The following is a 24049-nucleotide window of genomic DNA, read 5'->3' on the forward strand; positions in this document are numbered from 1 at the left end:
TCCAGAGTCCAAATTCACCGTGGTAAACCTTACAAAAATTGAAAATTCGTTTGGAATCAATCATGGCTGCCACGGTTACGCCTAACTCTGAATTTCTGGTCAGAGTTTGGTCACATTGTAGACAAAAGTCATGTTTTGCCATCAATAAAAGGGGTGTAAAGCAGACTTTTTCCACTCCGTACACATCATGCCGTAAGTCTTGTCGCAATCTAGGTTGGTTCGCAGACAAGGAGTTATCCAGATGGGCGATGCGGGATATGAACGTCGTGTAAGTTGCGCCGGGATATGAAGAAAGTGCAGCAACAGCGGCAGCAAGCCGCATGACAAAGTGGGCAAAGGTGATTGCGGCGGTCAGGAACTGCGGGACACCGTGTAACGCATCCTTCAAGAAGGTTTTCAAGGATTATGGGATTCCCTTAACCGAGTGTAAGGTAGACTGGTCCTTGCCTTACCCAGGTGGAAAAAATTCGGTCTCACTCTCTCCCTCTGGAGGAGCAGAAAAAGGCTAAGAGAAAGAAGAAATGCACGAATGACCTCGGTGACCCCGACGACCCGGGATCACCTCGAACCGATTCGGCGCATGTGGCTGCAATGCGTCTCTAAAACTCCCGGGAGTTTTACGGGCATGTGAAAATTGGAAGAACCAAAGAGCCGCGGCAGCTCTCGCGTATCCAGTTTAGAAAGCTCCGTTTGATGGAGACCTGCTCAACGTTGCAGCCTGGAGTTGATTTTCACCTTGGATCGCGGTTCGTCGTGGAAAGTTCAGCCAGATGATCCGACGTCATCCGTCAAAGATTTTGCTTCGAAATTTGGAATTCCCTTTTACTTCGATAAGGACCACGGAACCCGAGAGAGACGAGGAATGAAGAGCGGCGGAAGGGTGGGCAGATGTTTCAAGTATTATACACTTGATTTATAGGCGAGTCACCGTTGCGCCGGGGCTTAGGCGATGAGGTTTTGGCTACGCTGGAGCGGAGTGAGTGGTCGCGTTGATAAAATTATTATCGGGCGACGGGATTTATGAAGCCGGATTATCCTCGGCGTGAAAACCCGAGGAGCCTGCCTGCCAGACACGCGTGGTCCGTCTTCCTCGAAGACAAAAGAGCGGGGGTCCAGGATCACCGAGGCTTATTGTTATAACCTCCGAAGACGAAGAAGAAGGCGAAGGAAAAGGGAGAAAATAGAATAGGGAAGGTCACACTGAGGAAATGATCAGTAACTCAAGCCCAATATCAATCTCTCCTAAGCTTGCTCCCTCACCAATGACGGACCTAGGAAGTGGGCTCATTTCTTCGACCCCAAACCATGGACAGAGAAACACACCACCGTGTACGATTCAGGATACTTGGAACTCGAAGAACAGTAAATGGCGAACGGATCGAAACTTGATACAGCGTCGCACTTTAACATGTGCCTTGAAAATGGGAAGGAAGGTATTGCGTTACTCAGTGCAGAGTTTTTCACCCCGTAAAGAGCCTTCCAGCTCTTGTATCGTCGGGGAGGCGTGGACCTACAAAGCGGGACGAGACAGAGTAGCAGAGAATCGAGCGTAATCGAAACTCTTTGAACATCGGCAAGGGCAGTTTGAGCACAAGAGAATTATTAAAGACACTCTGTAGCGGATTCGGGAACTTTGCCAGAGTGTTGAGTCCGCTGGTACTCTGCAGTCGGAACTCTTCACGTCTGGGGACTCGATGTCCAACCCCGTCTGCGAGTACTCGGAATAGGTTAGCGCGGATCCGAATATCGACGAGGATGCCGTTTTCAGAGGAAAAGCGAGTCAAATTTGAGTTTCAGGATCGCGTGGTGAAATTCCAGAGTGTGAAAATACTGAAAGGGCGATAGAGGATGCGGGTCTGAAAGCAGAGACTTGACTTCGGGTGATACTTGAGGTGTGAAGTTGGCTGGAGGAGGCGTCCGACTTGCTCCTCTCACAGCTCTCTGCAGTAACGCGGAAGAACAATTTCACAACATCCGGTCTTCCGGCAACCTCGCCACCCCAGACCCACGCCATTAACCCCAGCTAGACCTGCCTGCGCACTTCTCTCTCTGATTTTCCTGAGTGAGCGAGAGAGAGAGAGAGAGAATGAGAGAGGGAGAGCGGGGGCCACACTTTCCCCTGTAATTAATTCAAATTCCTCTAGCCCTGGCTGCTGGGCTCGCTTCCTCCGGCAGCCCACCTTTAACTCTCGATTCGTTTCATCCTGGATCAGGTGCACTAGACGGTGAATCTTGTTTGAGAGATAAGAAAGAGGGATTGAGTTACTGATCTTCTTTGATTCCCTGGTAATTTTTTTTGTAAGGAATTTAGAGTGATCGCTGTATCGACGACCACTTTCGTGAAAAATGGCCACCCCGTCGTCCCTCATCTCTTCGCGTCCGTCGGGGATGACGTAAATGTCTCTTGACTCCAACACCCTTGGGAGAAGGATTGCCGGAGAAGAGGGAGAGGCCAAAGTCGAGAGTAGCGGTGTCTCTACTGAGAAGCAACAGTTTCGACATGTCCGACGACTCCTCTATCTTCTACTTTTTTCCTTCCCTCATCATCCTCGCCTCACCCTCACCTCACATAGTTGATCTCCTCTCGATTCTTCATGGCGAATGACAAACGATGGATGAAGATACGAGGAATATACCTATACCCTTAGCTCAACTTACTGACTTACCGGCCTTCCGACATCACTATCTCCTAAGATCGAGCTTTTGTCATGGTCTACTCATAACTCGCGTCGTCGGCCGAAGTGCTTGCGGAATTTTCCTTCTCGGAATCGCAAATCTTATTCCGTCCATTTCTCAGTGAACAATCGATCGCACCAAATGAAGGTGTCAATAACGAAGTTTCAAGCTCGTTAAGATGTTTTATTCTATACGATATCTTTGTTTCTGGCCTTATGATTAACCGTCATCAATTTGCGTTTGCATTTTCTATACACAACTACAAAACGAGATCTAAACGACTGGTCAGAATAAGTCATATGGTGACACAGGGAAAAGGGAAAAGGGTAGAGGGACTATGGAGTGGTGTGTGTAAAGGTAGATCAGACCGAGTCGTAAACCATGACGCCTCGTACTTCAGGGGTTGGCTGGCGTTTGTTAACCGCAAAGCAGCTTTGGCTATAAATGAATAAATAATAAGCGGAGTTTAGCCCCACGTTCAAGGGTGGTTTTCTGGTCAGTGTCCGCTGGTAGAGAGTGGCGGTTTGTTGGACTCCCATAGATCGTCTAGCAGGACGTAACCTGAGGCGAATAACACGCAGCAGCACACCGTTCGCGGATCCTCGCACTCCGACGCCAACGTCTAGCAATTTGTATTAACCCTATAATTATTCTCCCTCGGCCATTTTCCGCCATAGCTTATGCATGTCGTGTGAGCGTGCTCGACGAAAAGAGGATGCCACGCGTGCTGGTCTCAGTATGTGCAGAACGATGAGCCATGCAGAAAAGTGGTCGCATAGACCTGAATCTAAAATGAATGCTTCGGAGGGCGAAGTTCTGACCACTCAACTTTCCTCCGTCCTCTTTCGGTATTCAAACATCCGTTGCCTAAAATATTCAGCATCATACACTGCTGACCACACCCTAATTGCCAAGTGTAAACGCGTTGCTCGTTTGGTCTTTAAGTGCTTTTATTCTCACTCCTTGTCCAAACATCGCTGTGAACACAGTTTTCAGTTGGTTTTATTATAGTATAGACTCTGTGCAATATGCCAGCTGATTCCGATGCAGGACTCGGTGAAGAGACGTCTTGAAGATTCTTGTACGTATCTGGAAAAACTTTTTCGTACAGTTCTTCGAGATGCCTCTCTTCATCGAGAGTTACGGAACTTGATGTATACTTTTGGGGAAGGACTTTAATATTCCAAAAGTCGGTGTGATCTCTGTTGAAAACTTTTTACACTGTCGTTAAAGACTGTCGATAATTCCTTTTCATTTTTCGTATCGTTTACGCGACTGATTCTTTGCGTCCAACCACGAAAACATTTCTGAATAAATAACCGAAATATTAATATGGCGTATGTTGCTCGTCAAGGGGGAAAAAAAACGAAAAGAAGGAGAACCGGAGTGAGAAATTAATTTTGCACCACAGCGTTTGTATATTATTATGCGGCCCTTGGAGGGTGGAACTCGACTGACTGGGCCGGAAGAGAGACTGAGGGTATGGAGGCATATTGCCGTATTATGGGGCCGATGATAATAATGCGGCGAGACACACGTACACACGTAGTAATAATCAGGGTGAATAGCGAGTGTGAGAGAGAGAGAAAGCGAGCGGAACGGGCAGTGACCGGGGTGGATGGAATGGGAGAATATATAGCGGTAAAGAGAGAATGAGAGTAGTTAGTAGGCGCCTAGCTGTAATAATACCGGGAAACGAGTTTCCCAATTCACACAATCGGTGCCTAAAATTTACCCGATTTGCATCCCATTAGGGGGCGGATGGGCTGAGGGCGCGGATCAGGGGCGGATATTTTCATGCGATACCGCGTTAATGCCACCCCCGCCCCTATCCCTTCGTAGGTACATCGACTGCGCACTGGACGGCAGTGTAACACCGGTATGATAGGTACTTTACCACACCAACATTTACCTATCTATCTCTATCCTTTTCTCCCTGCAAATCCGCAATTAGTCGCAATTTTGAACACCCTCGCGTGCAGCATGATTCTCTGTGTATAGCTACGAGTTTTAAAACATCGACACGCTCACTTTTCCTCGGAAGAACCGAGCCGTCGCCCTCCACATGCGCCAAGGGCTGCCTAAAAGGTTTAACCTTCAACCTTTGACCTTTTTTTTTTATAGACCTGAAGAGAGAGAGAAAGTGAGAGAAAAAGCTCTCAAATTTAAACTTCAAACTACTCGGTTCTACCTCCCCTACCCCTATTTCCTATATGGGTACCTGAAACTTTCGAAATACGGGTCAACTGCCGAACATATGGTCTTCCCGTGCTTCTGTAGAGATTTTCGTCGTAGAAGGTTTCCGGCACTCTTTGATATTTTTTGTTTTTTTCTTACTTGTCGCTTTTTCCCTAAGAATAGAGCTTAAAAACAATATTTTCAAAACGTTTTTGTCTTCTTCAAAGACGAACAGAACACACGAGCTTCAAGTTCAAACGACACTGAGTTTCGCTTTTCGAAAAATCTTTGGATGACTCCGTTTTCAGTAATATTTTTTTAGATGGTCTTAACGTTTTTATCTAGGAATCATGTTTCAAGTCACGAAAATAATATTTTCTGGTGTTTTTCTTCTGAAAAAGAGCAGAAAACTTCAGCGCCAAGTCCAAGCAACACTTTTAATTTCGTTCAAAATTTCTAGAATTACTACATTCTATTTCTTTTTTCTCAATATTTCACACGAATCAGAATTGAAGTGAAAACTATTGAGAATGAAGAATAAAAACTTCATCCTCGCACAAATATTTTGTAAAACATATTGTAACGATCTAGGCGTTACAGAAAAAATATACAGGTTCGTGAGCTAATGAAACGAATTAACAGGCAGCGAAATTAAAAGATGGAGAAAAATCCTTTGATTGCAATGCATGCTTACCATTTAAAGTCTGAAACAAAACTGTTTTTACAATAAGATTGGTTGGCGCAGCAACCTTATTCACTGTGTAACACATGAAAGCTCTTACGCGTCTTTTATCTATGACGACTATTAGATCGGAAGAGATCGGAAGAGAAGAACGAATAGAAAAAAAAACGTGTAAACCATAACAGGGCACATAATATATTGTTGCAAAGGGTAAAACCATCGGTACATGCGAGGGGGCATTCGTTTCTAAATCAGGAACGGGTGATTTCACCCTTTGTAATAATATATTATGTAAAACTACTATGGTTTACACGTCTTTTTTTTAATCTTCCATCTCTCCCTTCCATCATTCCGTCTTACATAATATGGTACAACGCAGGTCGGACAATATTCGATCAATTTTTAAGAGACTATTTATTTCATTTTTTTCTTTGGGTACACAAGAGCGCTGGGCATTTCCCTTCAGCCTCCCGCATCCCGCCTCGCCACCTGTGAGTATTCCAAATTCCGCATATCCCCCCGTCTTCCTCTTCCTCTTCTGCCCCAGCTATTGTAGGTACAAGAAAATTCGTTTTCGGGGGCATAGGGCGCGGAGGGATCTCGGATAGGGTGGAAATGGCCTTTAAAATAAAGGCGCGAGGGATGAGGAGAGGCAATATTTTGGGTAACCTTTTAAAATTCCGACGGTGTTTTTTTCCCTCTCTCTCTATCTCTCTCTCTTTGCCGCCCCCCCCCCCCCCCCTCCGCCCCTGTCGCCACCTCTCTTTCTGTTTCTCTCTTCTTCTTTCTTCCAGTTTTGTTTTTCGTTTTTTCTTCTTTCCTATTTCTTCTAATTCTGTCACTTCTTCCTTCTATTCGCAACCTGCTCAAATCCCTAGCGTGTTGTTTTCTTTTCGTTGAATTTTTTTTATTATTTCCATACATTTCAATCTTTTTTTACTTCTCCGTCGTGCGCTTTTCGTCCCGAAAACGGATCGTGATTTTTCTCGTCTCCCTTCTCAACTCACTTTCATCCCCTTTTTCATTCTTGTCATGTTTTCTGTTTCTTTTTTTTTTTTTTTATTTTTTTTTTTCTCGTTGATTTCGCAATTTGTGGGGTGGGCTTCGGGTCTTTTTCGGGGAGAGTCGGAGAAGGGATGCGTGCACCCGCCCGCGGAAAAGTGCGGGTCGCCTTTTAGACGGCCGTAAATTCTGATAACGTGGAAATTGGGGCCGGCCTAACGAACTTATGTGCCGGTCGGGCGTCGCAGGGGGTGGCGGCGTTTCGGGACGCGGAGAGAGAGAGAGAGAGAGAGCGCGAACGCGTGGGCGGGGGGGGGGGGGGGGTAAGAGGGGAAAATAGGGAAAGAGGAACTTCGGCCACCCTCGGGGCTTCGAAGCTCTACCGCGTGTGCTTCAGATTTTAGCCCCGCGCCCCTCGCCGCCCCCCGTTTCTCTCTCATTCCCAACCCCCCAACCCCCCATCCCCACACAGTACCCCACTGACTCCGAGCTTTCGGATCCCAACGAACAACCCCTGCGTTTCGCCCGCGTGCGCGGTCTCGAGAAGGTCAAATTACTTTCTTCGCAGTGCGCCCCCCCCTCTTCAACCCCTTTCCACCCTCTTTCTTTCTATTATTTTGTTTTCGCATTGCAACTATTTCCCTCCTTTTAATGCAAAAAAACAACAAAAAACATAATATTTTCCCTGTAGTTGGACTCACTTCGATATTTGTAACACCCTATAGGGTCGAATTTTTGAAGGGATGTTGTACAGTTGTAGATTAGTGATTTTTTTTTGATAAAATTTCATCACGATGGTCAAGCGTTTAACATATTGTTGTATTCGTAAGTTACGATGCTTTTCCCGGATGTATTCTTTTAAATTGTTTACCATTTCAAAGCAGATTTGAATGAACATTAATATCGAAACTTATATTGTTCGCAATTTTTAAATGCTTATTTTGCTTTTATGAATGACTTACAAAATGTAATAGTTTGACAAACATTCGATAGGTGACCATGTCGTAATAAAAATACTAAAACGTATTGATTTGCAAAGCCCAACATTGTGTAATTTAAAATTTTGTTGTATAAATTCTGTCAATCACGTTAATCGATCAGCTACAGATATTCCTGGAGCCTTGAAATTCGGTACTGCTGTGATACGTACAAAAAATTTGATTTCCCATGAGGAGAATCTGGACTTTTTGAATTGTGCGAAAAACCGGAATCGTTGATTACAAATTGAAGAAGCGGGTTTCGGCAGTTCGATCGGATAATTCGAGAACTAAGAATGAGAGCTGGAATCTCCGTGCAGGTAATATATGGGGAATAATTCGAGTCAGTGAGAAAAACTGGCAAGAGGGGTTGGTTTTAAAATCAAAAAATACGATTCTCTGCCTGGTGCTTAACGCAAGGGAGGCAGAAGCGAGAGGAGAGCAGGGGAAGAAAAGGACTGGTTCAAGATTTATACACTCGAAGTAAATGAAAAACGTGTCAAACTTAACGGGGACTGGATTAAGAATTTATTTCTCTTGGTATAAAACGGTGCCAGTTCTGCTGCTGCTGATACTGGTCTCAATATCTTCTCCTCATCTCATGACACTGGTGATACTTCTGCTTCCACTTCCGCTAAGGTGTTGGTTTACACGATGCGTATAGCGTTTCTTCTTCGGCGACAATGACACGTTTTCTTTCTTGTATCAAAACTAGGCTAATGCGGGTAAGGGAAACGTGGAGAAAAAAGAACAAGTTTCTCGCGCTGGAGGAACTGATAGCGATTTTTTTTTCTCAAGTACCAAGGGTAACTGTTCCACGTGACTTCAGTGCTAATGGTTTAGACCGATTTCGACAGTTGAAAAAATATGTATATATGGGGTATTCCATGACATCTCGATCAAGATTTTACGTCAATGTCTCAGATTTGCTTTACAATTTTTTCTACGAAAGTGCATGACGAAAAACTCAATCGAAATTTGTTTTAAGAATTTTTCGACCCAGTATACCGGAAGTATGATTCAAAAACTTGAAAAAAAAATCGCCCCCACTTTAATAAAATATAAAAAAGATAAAACATCGTAGAATCAACAATTGAGATAATACAATATAATGTTTCTCCGTTTTTCGCTTTCAGAATCGTATTAAATACGCAATATTTCCTTATCACTCCCGGTACGAAAATATGCCTGGTTTCTGCGCTGCTTTGCCAATTATTGCGAGTCGAGGAATTAGCGAGAGAATGTGACGACGGCTTGTCGGCGAATGCAGAGATATAGAATAGAGCAATCCTCTCGAGATCCTTACGTACAGGAAAAGAAGGCGGAACGGAGAGCGAGCGAGGCTTGCCGAGAGGATCAAGTTATTATTTCAAGCTTCCCTTCGCCCTGCACCCCGGCATCCCCTCCGGTTAATTTACTTTTTAAATAAATCCTGTGGTAGCTCGTTAAACCAAGAAAACGGAGCTGACTCAGCATCCCAACTGAAAAGAGAGCGCGAGAGAGAGAGAGAGAGCGAAATAGTCGAGAGAAAATTAGAGAGTAATAGTGAGAGAGAGATGCATAATGAAACGCTGGTCGATTGTTTTCGGTTCTTTTTTCCTCTCTCTTTATTTTTCAGTACCTCGATAATTCTCCATTCGCGATCGGATCTCTTCGGCGAGTCACTTTTTTCCTGTAACACAGCGAATTCCTATATTCACCCATACGCGTATTACTTGAGAAGATTTGTTAACCCCCCCGAACTTCGACCGAACCTTGCTGAACTTAATTTTCTCGACACGCCACGGGAGTCGGGAAAGGAAGGGGGGTTGGAATCGCAGGTAACGGCGTAGGATCGTCAATTGGAAAGGAATAAATCTCTGTGAAAACCGTACAGTGAGCAGAGAGAGCGGTGCAGTTAAAGTACGCGATTCGAACGGCATTCGATTCCGCGATTGGAAGGGTAGCCGCCGACCAAGGGACGGGGGCTGGAGCTAATTCTACCTCTACGTACTCCGCGTTCTATTACCCTCGCAGTGTTACCTCGCCGGAGTGCAACGAAGAAAAGGGAAAGAGGGAAGGCCGAGAGCAATTTGAGCAGCAAATCAGGTACAAACGCCTGTAAAACTCACACATCGTCCTCGTGGCTTCGCTTTAGCTGCGCTGTTGCACAGCTTATCAAGATCCCTGCTACCGGTACTGCTGCTACCGCTACTGCAAGGATCTGGATCTATCTATCAAGCCAATTGCCTCGCGCTGCAGGGTAGAGTCCTGCGGGCAGGATGAACCCGGTACCTTCTGGTCAACCTTCCAACACGTACCTGTTGTTTCGCCTGTATGTAAGGACTGTGAAGGAGAGGAAACAATCTTCCGTAATAGAAGAATTAGTCTGACGGACATATGGAATAGGGTGATTTCGTTCCAGAATAGTGAGACATCGTTCTAGAATAGTAGGATGTCATTTCAAAACAGTGGGACGTATCGTCCAATAGTAGAAAAAATTATAGAACGTCATTCGGAATATTAGAACACATCATCTTGTGGCAATAATTGTTTCGAAGATGTAAAAGATATGCTGTGTGGATCTGGAATCGGAGATCGTAGTCCAAGACTACGGTGAGATCATAGAATCTATTAATTTTTTATAGTGTGATCTTTGAAGGCATTATTACAGGAAAAACTGGTTCTGATGACTCGAGCATGTGCACATAGCTTTATATTATAAAAATACTGTCATCGAACTACAAACTTGATGGTGAACGTTAAATCAGAAATTATTTTTCCATAAATGTCATGTAAAATTGACTTCACAAAGTCACAACTTTTATTTCACAGTCACACTGTTTCCTCAACTTTGTACTTTCTTCAAAGTTTTTTAGGGTTTTTATGCGAGATAATTACATGTAAACGATATGAAAAACTAAGATCTTCGTATTTCCTTTGTATCTTCATATTCGCTGATCTGCCGATGTTAAATTCCGTCTCTGTAGTTCTTGGGGTCCGATTAGTTGAAAAATGGTCCTGCAATATGATTCTGAAGTAATGAGTTCTCTGTTTCGTAAATTGCTATCAAAAAAGTCTACGACTTTCGGATTTCCCTGACAAATTATGAACAATTTTCAAAAACGCTGAAATCAACCAACTCCAATGTTATACTAATATTATTCGCGCTAAAATACCATAACACGTGGTCTTCATTCGTTGCTGATATCGGATTGAAGGTTAAATCTAAACAACGTTAACTGTTCGTAGAAATTTTGCCTCGTTATCTGAGAGTTAAATTCAATTTACCTACCGTGAATATGGACTTGAGAAGTCAGTGATGTTTCATGATGACATAATTAATGGTCACAAGATCTGTCGAGGTAAAATGCACGACGCAGCGATAGCTGACTAAAGGAAGATGGAAATTGGAATACCTCGCGATCAACTTGATCCAGTGTAACTATTACTTCGTTTAATCTCCATCATAAAAACTAGTGAAATACTCGCTTGTTTCACTCTAGGGTAACATTATTTAAGGGATGAAAGAGAAGAGGAGTATGATCAAGGGCAGGATACCAGGATAGGTACGATAGTAGCGTTTCTAGTACACCAGCAGTTTAGACATGATGAGATAAAAGGGTGAATTCGTCCTCTCTATCTATCCATCCGTGGAGGTGGGGCAAAGGTATTCCGTGTCTATGGCAGACCATGATGGAGTCGGAGGAAACGTTGCTGGTCTGAGGATGGAAGGGACGCGATGCTAATGTAAAATTCGCGGGAGTGACGACGACCGACTTTGAGTTCTGGGGTTGAGGGTGAGCCAAATAAATCCGGTAAACGAGACTAAACTTTGGTAGTTACCCGAACTTTTTATTGCATGGAATATACTATTTAGAAAAATAATGTCGACAAGTTTTCTTCTTACACCGAGTCACGGCTATCCTTCTTTCTCCTCGCTGCATGTCTCTTTATTTCTCGGTCTCTTTCTCTCTCGCTTCCTATCCGAATTTACAACCTCTTCACGTACACCTTACGTTACCGGCATCCCTGTTACCAACGAATGAAGACCCGTACCTGCACCATCAAACAGACACTGGAGTTTAGTCAATTTCTACAACGAAAAAAAAACTGCATCGCATGATGATCACGTAATTGTTCCGACTGTATGTATAAGCATCCAAGTTACGGTAAGATTTAAGTGCGAGAACGTATTGAACGGTGGTCATTATGCCTAAAACATTAACAAAATTATAAGAAAAGCAATAGCTTCGGATCCACAATATATTTCAGCGAAGTCGATGTATTCAAACGTGGAGTGGAGTTTTTCTTCTTTTCACAAATCATTCGACTTGATGATTTCCAGATGTTCTGATCCCTCCGTAGCCTTTGCAGCGTATTCTTAATATTCTAAATTCCCCGAATATGCCTTTGCTGTTCATTTTTATTTTCGACCGCCTAATCGAATACTATAACCAAACTTTTTATCTGTAGCGTAATTGGACCCGTAACTTCGGCCACCCGAAATGTAGGCCAATGCCAATACTACTCTTGATTTCGATCATGAAGATTTTCATCGGTTGTCCAGTACAGTATTCCCGTTTGTATCCAGAACCCTATAAGTGTCTATGGCACTCTGCACCTAGTCTAGCATTAACTCGCCATCGCTCGAATTCCCAAAGAGTCTCTCGTTCCGGCAAAGTTCCTTCGCAAAACCGCCACCCGCATCTCCCACTGCACCTCCGAAACCAGAACCGCTTCGAAGTAGTTTTGCAGCCCAAAGGTATCGGTAATTTGTCAATCGGTATGTACTGGCGGTAGTTACTTACCCACGTTCATTTAATTCATTACCCAGTTCCTCGCACCCCTTTTTCCGTTTCCCAACGTACTTACGGCCGTACTTTCTCAACCCTCCGCATCCCGGTGACTGCACCGTGTCAACCATTTTGCTCCCTTTTTACTTTTCGCGGTCCAGTTAATTCGAAATTCTGTGGTTCGATGTTCGTCAAAGAAAGAAATTCACCCTTATTCAGAGAAAGAGAAAGAAGAGATTGAGGGTGCAAATACGAAGTCTTACAATGGTTCGAACAAGTATGGCAGATATTTCATTCGCATGAAAATGGAAAAGTATAAATTCACTATTTTTAACCCCCGGATTCATCATTCTAAACAGAGAGTCTCTAATGAAGTGAGTTGATCATGCTCAAATTCTGTAATCCTTAGGGACACTAATATCAAACCGAAGTTTTACTACTGTAACATGAACCCTGATTTCTGTGCTTCAATTTTTGAGTACCGTGAATATAAATCGATAGGGTTTTTGGAAATCTTTACTGTCAAAACTAATAATTGCTTAAAAAAAAAAAAAATTTGGACTGTTTACTTTATGGCTAATGTTTTGGACAAGCCGGTTACGTTCACAATGCAGAATCAGCCTGCAGCCTCCATTACCAACGAAACCGACTTGTCCAAAATATTAGACATCTCAGAATTACTTGTGGCCATGTATACACATTAGAAATTACGGGTCTCACTTTACAAGATATAGTATTGTTACTGATATTTTATTTTTAAATTTTCTATTACATTCATCATTTAGAATCTGAAGTTTTACTTTTTATTCATTTCAGTTTATTATCTCTCTTTTTATCACGTGATTTTAATATATATAATACATAATCACAGAATACACTCTTAATTGCAATTTGTGTGAAGGCAAAATTTGGCTGGTTCAGTGTTTTCAAATATTCTTGTAGAGTAACATCATTGATATTTTCACTGCTAGAAGATTTAATACTGTCAACACTCGTGCAAATTCATTCTGACATGATTCGACAACTGTTTTATTAATTTCCTCTACATAAAAAATTCTTTCAGAAAGCATCAAAATTGAAGAATTTTATTTTTCTTTTCTACGAACATCAATCGGGTTGAAGAACTAATATTGCACAAATCATACCCTGCGACGACGTAAAATAAAATATAAGAACAGCAGAGAAATCAATTTTTTGATGCCGAAAACAGTTCACATAAATTGATTATAAATTGGACGGTTTCGTTTAAAACTTACATGTTCGTATGCACTAATTTTGAGTGTAAATTGAAAGTAAAATAATGAAAAGTGCTCTAGTATTGGCATAAAAAGTATCCTAATTTCTGGAGGAAAGGGCGGTTTTACTTGAAGTGGATTCACTTTTACCGCTAATAATGAAAAAAGTGATGGGATTTACTTTTCCTGCGTGAGTTATTTTCATCTCCTACTTTCACGTTTTTCAGATTTAATCGACGATCGTGCGAAGGGTGGTCGACGTGTTTCGGTATTTATTGTTGGCGTAGGCGAAGCGGCGGTAGAACGTTGATTCCGACGTTCCATAAAGGAAGGAATTCGCCGGTCTCAGTCGGGTCTCGGAGCTCTGATCTCCGTCGTAGATCAGAGTACAAGGCTTTGTCCGGCAGAAAGTAATGGCTGCGATCTCGCGAGCCCCTCCAGCCCCTCTTCTCCCCCCTTCAACCTGTTGGAAGATCAAAGAGCAAAGTTTCCACCCCCTTTCTATAACAAACTATTCTACTTATCCCAAAATCCGCTTTTCCGGGGGCGACAAGTATCACTGCCCCCCTCTCGAGTCGTTGTGATTCTTCTTTTTCCACCCTCCGAGCAGAGTTTCACTAATAATCCAAGCAGCCCTTAAACCTCAGCAACGATTCACAGATTCTTTTCTTCTCGATGAGTCAATTAAGGGGGGACTTCGGTTAAGTTCAAATCTTTCGAAAACTTTTGACTATTTGTCTAGAACCCTGAAATCAGAATCGAAACCAAATTCAACCTCAACAAGTTCATCGATTTGAAAGTTGTCGATACTTTTGTGCAAGATTTTTTCCGAACGTTTCTTTCCCGTCAGCTTTAATCATAAAATTTTCAAATTTTTTACGGACACACTTGCCACCACAGACTAAAAATTATTGCAAGAATGTTTTGATTGTAGTTTTCTTAGTCATTTAATTCGTTATCTGAATTGACTGATTTTTTTTCTCGATTATCATATTTGAAAAAAATTTCACCCGCAAAACCAGGAATATCTAAAGTTTCTGCATCCTTGTTTTGAAAGGGCTGCTAATTCAGCATTTTCCTCGGTCCCTCAGCCCGGACAACCCGATCCATCCGAAAAAAGGGGTCCTACTGTATCACATCCCGAAAAATCGCATGAAACGTGCACCGCGCGGCTCACTTGGCGAGGTTCCCAAGTCCGGGGGTGAAGGGGGGGAGGCGGGAGAGGATTCTCTCTCTTTCTATTCTACAGACTGCACGCGAGTGTTCCGTTCGCGTTCGTTCGGGAAATACACGCCGGTGCTGCTCTCTCTCACATTATAAAACGCTTCAGAAAATTCCCTGTTTCGGTTTTATTGTCCGGAAAAATACTGCACAGCTCTCGCTCGGCTCGAATTTTTCACTTTTTCGCACCCCCTCATCCTCGCCCCTTCTTATCCCTACGCCGCGTTTATTATCCTCGCCCCGGCAGAAATTTTCACCGTTACAAATTCACGCACGCTTTTGAAATTCATCACCGATATAATTCCCGTGAAGGGGTTTTAAAAAAAATATATACCTTTCTTCTCTCTCTTTCCGTCGCCTACCGTAAACCTTTTTCCAACAAAATTCTGATGTTCAGTCGAGGAGGAAATACAACCTGCATTTAAGTCTTGGCACGGCGTATATAGTAAATTTGGGAAAACCCGGGACAGTCGCTCGGACCGATCGAGTAGCTGGTGACGGTGGCGTGGCTTGGAATAATTTAATGAGAGACGAAGCATCATTTTATTTATAAATATAAACGGCTCTAGCGGTTGCCACCGATGGCCGTCTCCGCGTAGCTGCGAAACGATGAATCTGAACAACCTCTGGCGCTGATCCAGCCGTGCTTTAAAAATATTTTTTGGTTCGAAAGAAGCCTCGGTCGTATCAAAAGCCGAACGAGCTTCGTCGGTTCGATGCAATATTATGTAGAACCGTTTACCGACGTTATCCTACCTTTCTCCGTCTGTTCACAGGTGAGTCAATCGCGGAACTCACCGTCCCGAAATTCTGGCCGCAGGTAAGTTAAGCTCCTGAAATTAGTCAGTTCGAAAATTTGACTCCCCGGCATTTGAATCCGAAGCAGGGAAACGCGATCGTGCCGGCACGAACGTGACCGTCGGAACGATTAGCTTCACGGTGCAATTCATCCGGAGGAGGAATTATCCGGGTCGGAAATTCGCTGCCAGAAATCCGCGACGCTCATCCCGGCTCCGCAAGGATGCCTTCTCTTTCCACTCAGCCTGCCTGTAGTATTAAAATACGCAAATGCCAGTCGGAATTTTTGAAATATATCAAATTTCTCAAGTATCCGTGGACATCTTGACATACCGCATTCGCGTGAAATAACCGAAAGAGCGCGAATTCACAGGAAATCGGAGCGGGGTTAACGGTATATTTTTTGTTCCTAAATGTATATTGATTATAGAAAAAAAAAAAACATTCGGATTATTTGTGTGTGCGTGAAAAATTACCGGAAATGTACTGAGAATTATTCAATAGTTTTATTAAATTGTGTAATAAACTGTAACTATTATCCGAATGAAAGTAAAAAAACTATTCACTAGTGTTTTTTAGTCTGTCTGCTGGTCCATAGTAGGACAAATACGAAACTCTACAAAAGAAATATTTTTTATTTCCTGAGTACGTAGTAGTAAAAAAAAAAAAATTGTACAGTTATTATCTACAGGCGTGATTATTATATTCAAAGTAGGAGAAACTCATGAATCTTGTATGGAAAAAAGAAAAATGTATGATGTCACCTGTACGAAGAGAAAGCGATTGTTTGCTATCGTTTACAAGCTTTGGTTATTCCAAAATAGGAGACGCATGAATTTCGTTGATAAAAAAAAAAAAAAAAATAAATAAATAAAAATATTTTCCATGTCATTCGTTTGAAGAAATAAAATTTTTCTCTATTCTTCACTAGCTTGGCTATTACGTCAAAAGTGAGAGAAACATGAATCTCGTCGAGAAGAAAATGTTTTTGATGCCAATATCGAATTTCCCGAGTTCCAGGGTCAATCAACCTGGTATGTAACCGTATCATGTATGAGAGGGAGTGTGGGCTGCAGTCCGGTTCTATAAGAGCTGCGAGCCGCTGTCTCCTTGCGTAGCGTCGCGTCGCGTCGCCGAGCACCGTTGTACAGCTCGCCGAGCTCGCCGGCATTATTTTAGGTCGGTATACCGTACTGCACACAATCCATCCTCCCCCGCCTCCCCCTCCGCCCGCCACCTCCACCTCGGCCTCCGCCGGCCGGGGGCGGCAAGTCCGCGTCACACGAGAACGAAATCCGAGTCGAGGAAGTTGAGGCCGCAACGCGCGAGCTGGCTGTTCCCGGAGGGGACATTGTGGAATCGGAACGTCGACGAAGAGAGAGAGAAAGAGAGAGAGAGAGAGGGCTAATCCCGCTTCTCTCCGTATACGCAAATAGCCCCGTTCCTCTGCCCGTCAACAAGCCAAAAGCCAAATGCCAAATGCTTCGAGATGCGCAGAATGTCCGCTCTGACCGCCGATTATTGGCCACAATTTTTCCATCTCCCTCTTATTTCACAGTGAACAAAACCAGACTTGATCTTCATATTTGTATCGGCGAATCGTGAGATGGATAGACCGTCGAAATTATTCATTAGAATCATCAATATCGGCAGAATTATGTGAATTCACTTATCACTTCTTCTCGCAATTTTTAAAGTATCAGAAACAATGAGGGATTCATAAACGGACTATGCTCTGCTAGTTTCTAAGATAAGGAGTTGGGATCAAAAGATGTTTTCTGACCCTTTTAGTTTTTGTCTGATAAATTACTAATATACCTGTTCATTTTTCACTTTTTCGTCACTATGGTCACACAGAAACAATGAATATTCAAAAATTTAGTATTAACAATAAGTCTTGTTCCCGAGGTCAGGAATCACCAACCAAACATGTTTTGTGTCCATTTGTAAGTTCTACTCTTGTCAGTTAATAAACTGTTCACCTTTTACTCGTTCATAAACGTAATCATACAAAAGACAATAAGAATTCAAAAAAGTGCCTTCTGGTTTCTAATGTCGAAAAGAATTAGCCAATGATGCTTTACGTAACATCGTACAATTGTGGTTCCGGAATGAGTTCGAATAAATTTTACAGAAAAGCTGGACAGTAATTACATAACCTCTACTTCTCTCAAAATTGATCCAATGATCATCCGATGATCCCACAATCAAAGCGGTATTTTCAGCACAATGAACCGGAGGACAGAATCGGACATGACCGACAATTTCCGTTGCGTTTTTGGTTTGGGCATTTCGTCCCCCTGCATTTAGTCCGGTTTTTTGACCGGGGACACATTGTACACATGTTGTACAATTTCCCGGGGCTATTATATCACTTGTAGAATACCAGGGAGTATAGATTGCACTGGGTGCCTACGTCGTTATACCCCGACGCCGTGCCTACGTGCCCGGTAAATTATTACCCACCAGTGGTCGCTGGTCGGGTCACAAGTCACTGTGTCGGCCCGACTCACGAACGCGTTAACTAATATACACTGTCAACCACGGCGGTCTGGGGTACTCACTACATCAATTTATTCCAGATTTTTATGCATCCCAGTTGCCAAGCAAACGCAAAAATCCCGGAAATCCACTTTGGAACTACAGAAAATAACGAATAAAAATGCAGTGTCGGATCACGGTTGCCCTGAATTTCTACTAAGCCGAAATCAGGACAGAGTATTACTGGAAATATACTACCTCAGGTGAAATATTTAAATCCTAAAATGGTTAAGAAGACGATTTTCTTTTTGCAAACCGTACAAATTACTATCAAGGTCAAGTTTTTGCGTTCTACATTCTAGAAAAGTTTTATCTACTTAGTTGAAACACGGCCACTTAAGGCAGAACAATTCTCCCGGCGCGGGAATATCTTGTTCGACAGAATAAGTAGGAACAATAAGAGCACGAGAACAGCAACAAGATTGCGAGTTTCGGTTTTCGCAGGGAGTGTTATAAAGAGGGAGGGAAAATTTCGTTCGAGCAGAGTTCTTACCAAGTTGGAAACTGCAAGGCGAACTTGAACGAGGTATTAAATCCGCGGTGGGTGCGTCGAGCGAAACCCCAGACTGCGAAACAGCCCTGGTAGCAGCTGTAATTCTAAATTATTCTTTCCGGCGACGACCGTACAGAAGTGAAACGCCAACGCCTAGGAGAGAAAGAGAGCGAACCCCTGCAATATACGAAGCACTGCTTTTCTCTTAATTAACCAAATACCGGATACCTCGAACAGGAGTGCATTACCTTTGATATAAGGCTCTTCTTACCAGGTTAGCTACCAAACTAAAAATTGACCCTTTCAAAACCCTCCGAATGCCAATTGTTCGATTGCCAAAGAACATCCACAATGCACTGGAGATCATTCCTTGATTCTTGATGAATGGTAATGCTAATAGATCGCCACACTGATGAAGATATACTCAACTCATTCAAAACTCAAGTTCAGATCTTCCAAAAATCATTATAGACCCTTTTTCGAGTCGTAACGACTAGTGGTTTCAGTGATAAAAGATATTTCATCACGGTTAATAGATATCATAGAAAAGGTTTGTAGTTAGTCCAACCATCATTGAGTACCGATTCTTCTTACTCTTCTTCTCTTTCGGTTTCTGGAAAAGGCTAGTCTTGACATCGATCACTGTAGTCTTGGATGATCTGGGTGAAAATTGAGATGAGAAGATAGAAAATTCGAATCCACAGAAACCTCTAGTACTAAGGAATAAATCTTGAGCGGCGTTCAGAGAAGAAGTAGAGAAGTGGTATAAGCAGGAACGGTGAGTAACTGATCAAAGCGTCTAGTTCGTCTCCACCCGTTTTTTCCCGCCCCCGTCGGCGGAGCGAAGCTCGAGACGAGTGACGTTCTAATGATCGTGGGTTGACAATGCGAACCTCTGCGACCCGGCGGGTCAGATGCCGGATGCCTAGACCCCGAACCAGCCGTACAGACTCGACCCTGGATGCCAGACGCGCCACGTCGCACCTCCTCGCCCTGCTACGCCACTCCGTACAACCAAGTTTAATTAGAGATACAGGACCGTTGAATAGTTGTTACGTTCCTTATATCCCGGCACCAGCGCGTCGTCTCTGCCGCCCATTCCATCTTCTTTTCTTTTTTCCGAATAGTTCTCTTTTTCATCATCGTCATCAGCACGCGGTGGCTTTTTTGAAACAAGAACTCAACGAACCATTCTTTAATCATGAAACACGAAACTAGGTTTCGCTCATGGATTTTAGAACCTAAAACAAACTGTGCTTTGGACGTCAAGTGTCTGTCGCATTCAGGTTCCGAGTTGTAACTCATCGACAACATGCAAGAAGGATCATCCTGAGGACGCTTTACTGTCTGGTTTGAAGTGAAGCTTTATCAAATTCAGTTTCCGGGTTTCGTTTGACGACATAAGAGCACCCGAGTGTATTTCGAAGATATTTTTCTACCTTGTCGTTTCTAGATGGCGGTCGCGCAGCCCCGTGAGGTGGGCGAAACTGCAGGAGGTTTACAGGAGCGTGAGCAAGCAAGCTTGGGGAAAACGGTGCTAAATCAACGAGACCTGTACTTCGTCCTGGTCGCACTCCCGGATGTAGTAGGTAGCGAGGTGGGTAACTCGTGTATACGTGCAGCAGTGCCCCGATGCAAATAGGAAGGTGGCGGTGCCAGTGCGCGCGACTCGTTCATTCGCTGGCTGAAATATATCGCCCCTAAATAAATAAGGAACGGTGTAATATGTGAAATTACGGAGCCCAGCCAGCCATCCTACCTCCTCCACCGTTGCCCTGCAGGCTTCGGATATCAGAGGTTGAGCCACAGGTCTCTTCTCGCAATTTCCCTCTATCGCTACCCTTCTCCTTCTTCTTCTTCCTCTGCTTCCTGGTTGCATCTTCTATCAGGCATACATGGACACCATGTGCTTGTGGCACCTGGAGTCAGAGTCAAGGGTGGGTGCGTCGATATCGAAAAAACTATTAGGGGTCCGGGCTCTGTGGAAAGGCAGTGCAGCGCTACACCCAGACGCCAAGTAGCAGCCCGGAGGAGATAGCATTCCGCGCCCTGTGCCTCGTACATCATGCAGATACCACCTGGGAATATGATCAACTACCATGTAAAGGAACAAAAGTAACCAAGACTAGAGCAGCTAGGTTGTTGAATGTGAATTGGGTTGATAATTCCCCTTCATTATCGTCATTTTTTCTACGTTTTGGCTGGTAACGATTTGGTTGGATTCGCGAAACTTTGCGGAACATACCCACAAAGTTATATGACACTGGATTATCAGTCTATCCCAACTTCGCGGAGAGTTTGGTGGGTGTATTATTCAAGGTCGAAGCTTCGCGGCGGCTGATCTCTCTCTCTCTCTCTCTCGCTCTCTCGCTCTCTCACTCTCTTGTTCTCTCGCATCCAACGCGCGTGTGCCAATATACCATTATATACAAAACCAACCAACCAACCAACGAGCCGACCGGAGGGTGCGAAATCCTGGCTCGGATTTTCGTTTAAAGATGCAGAAATTGGCTCGGTGTTATAACGCTCGAGGTTGCAGAGCTTAAGATTAGATTAGGTAGTCGTGAAGGAGAGCGGAATGAGGGACGGAGGGGTCTTACCAAAGTGTTAAAGCGTTACTTATTCCTCTAAAAGCTTTGCCAGTAACGCCCGCCGTCCGCCTCTCCCGCCCATCCCTCAGCCGCAACAGATGGGGTCAAACTCTTCCAGCAGTTTTGCGCTGGCACTTGTGCAATTATACCGATAAAGTAGTTGGACGAACAGGAAAAATGGAAGCAGAGACTCTTTGCGGCAGTTTTTCACCGAATTACTATATTCCTCCACCAGGATTCTTTTTTTAGTTCTTTTAGCAGCATACTTCCGAGGATATTGAAAACTTTTTTACGAAACACATCTTTGCCTCTTACCGTCTTCTCTTAGAACTGTTTCTCTACTGGTGAAACTAATCCCGGATGCCCCGAGGACTCGGTACTTTGCTGATCGATACGAACGACGCTGCGAAAGAGAAGCCGAAAGCACGTCGAAAGCCTTTAACAAGAAGAGATGCCGTTCGTTCGTTCTTCATCTCCGCATGTAGGGAATAGGAAGAAGCACATTTGCGTTAAACTTCCAGCTCCACCGGAGGTGAAGATTCGTCGGCAGATCCTTATCCCCGGACTCTCTCAAGCCGCGTCTATCACGAGTCTTGACTCCTCTCAACTGCAGCAGGATATAGCATAATAATCCTCTCTAACGAACGGCGTAGGGAAGGAGAAGAAGAAGAAGAAATAGAGACTTTACCTTCCAGTTACCGGGCGGACCTTCGCAAAGGAATGCAACTGACTCGAGAAGCGCTGTATCAACGAGGATCACTCAAAACCGGATGTTGTCATCGAGCTGGTTTCGAGTATGGATCCATCCATCAAGGAGGACACTCAGACAGCATTGGACAGAAGTGAACTCCGGAATCCGTCCCTGGCATAGATAAACGCTGATAAAGTCTGCCGGCGTGCATAGCTGAAGAGGACCATTTGTGTCGTCTCAGGAGAATCCGAAGCACCATCAATCTCGATTTTTCCCCTTGATGCGTTCCTGCATGGCGATTCCACTCTTATGCGAGTTGTTCTCACTTCCTAGGTCAGCTTCACAGCGGTACCGAGTTCGCGTCGAGGACTGGCACTCTGCCCACTTGGCGCAGCGACAGAACTTTCGACGACTTGAGCTCCGTCCATCGGTGGCGATAATGCTGCAGCGGGTCCATGCACACAGCTTCTCTCGGTGTTTACAGCGCTACAAGCACCGAGGCCATACGCCCGGTCGGTGGGACAACAATTAAGCAAACGACTATGCAAATTGCCTTCGTTAGGAAGGAGTGCTCCGTCTTTCCTCGACGACTGTAGACTCACTCTTGATCCGCGAAATGTGTGAGCTGATCGGTGCGCTCGACTTCTTTCTCCCGTTCCGAAACCCGGAATCAGAATCTCCTAATCCGTGGTCGGCTGAACGGACTGCTGGAACCGTTTCCCGCGGGTGTTTGCTTCCCTGCGTCCATCAGACCCGCCACTCAACTGGACCGAACAAAATTCCCCAGCCGGTTTGTGGTTTCGGCGGTTCCACAGCTACTTTTGCGGTTCCTGCTATCCCGCTCCCTCCAGATCATCCGGACTTTCCGAAAATTCTTATCGACCGTTCCGCGCGAGGAAGAAAATGGTCGAGAAAATAAAAATACCACGGACCTCATTCCATGCCAGGTTTCTTTTGACGTTAGAAATTCCGTGACCGAATTCCAACCCCGGGGATCTCGGCCCTCTTGACTACTCCACGGCTTTCATCAATTCATCGCATAGTCCTGTTCGCGCCATATCACAGAGGACTGCTCACCTAGGGTCGTCCACCACTCGGGGCATCCCTGCTCGTCGAGCTGTGAACTCTGAATGTCGAGAGGGTTACGATTATTACGCGAAGCATCCGACGTCGCTGCCAGCCTCTGAGGGTTCCTGTCTCCGGGTTCCACCCGCACAAATCGGGCCTTCCGCCATTGTCGTGTCACGGTTAACGGCATTTGCAGGCATGCAGACCTGCAAGGGGATTTGAAAAAAAAGTCAGACGCGAAAGAAGAAGAGGGACGCTTATCGGATCAGTCGATTTTAATGCCGATGAACAAGAGGAGGAATGATGAGGGGGTTCCCTCTTTTTCTCTCACGAGGAGAGTATCAGGCCTCCGGATCACAGATTCTGCTCAAACTCATAAGGGTGTTTTTTTTCGCCCAAGATACAGAGCTTTCAATGTGTAGTTCCGTCCACTAGATCATCCTTCGCTCAATCTACGATGGATCAGAGTGTCGCAAGTTTGCAGAAAATTCGCAGACAGCATTAAATCTGAATCTATGAAAACCCGTCATGGAACTTTAACGAACACAATGTAATTAATATTTTAGGCCAAACATACACAACTCTTTATGTTTATTACGGTATTTCACTCATTAAACTGTTCATACGGTCACTTTGAACTGGTGCCAAGAAAGGGCCAATGGATGAAACTACACATCGGAAGCTCCATGTTTTGGGCCAAAGAAACACCTCTAGAAGTTTCAGAAGAATCCATGATCCGGAGCACAGATACTCCGCTTTTCAGTTTCAATTTCATCTTCGGAGCCTCCTGTTTCAACCTCGCAGCCTTGGACGACGTCGCGCACCGCGAAGCGCGGCGAGATGCCAGACAACAATGAATGTACATCCAGTACGACTTTGCATTTTGCAAAGTACATTACCACCTCATCCCGCGTGTATCGTTACGGATTAATTGCGGCCGTCGAGTGGCAGGGTGTCCTACGCAAAACTGCACCGAGGAGAACTGGCTGCTGTGCCAGTGAGCAAAAAGGTGGAGAACGGTGGAGAATGGCGGAGGAGGAGCGCCGGCTATTTTCGTCGGTTTAATCAAGCAGTCCTCTACTCGCCGGACCGGGCATGGAGAAGCTGGAGAAAGAGGAAGA

This window comes from Neodiprion fabricii, chromosome 5, assembly GCF_021155785.1.
Source record: "Neodiprion fabricii isolate iyNeoFabr1 chromosome 5, iyNeoFabr1.1, whole genome shotgun sequence".
NCBI classification, from domain to species: Eukaryota; Metazoa; Arthropoda; class Insecta; order Hymenoptera; family Diprionidae; genus Neodiprion; species Neodiprion fabricii.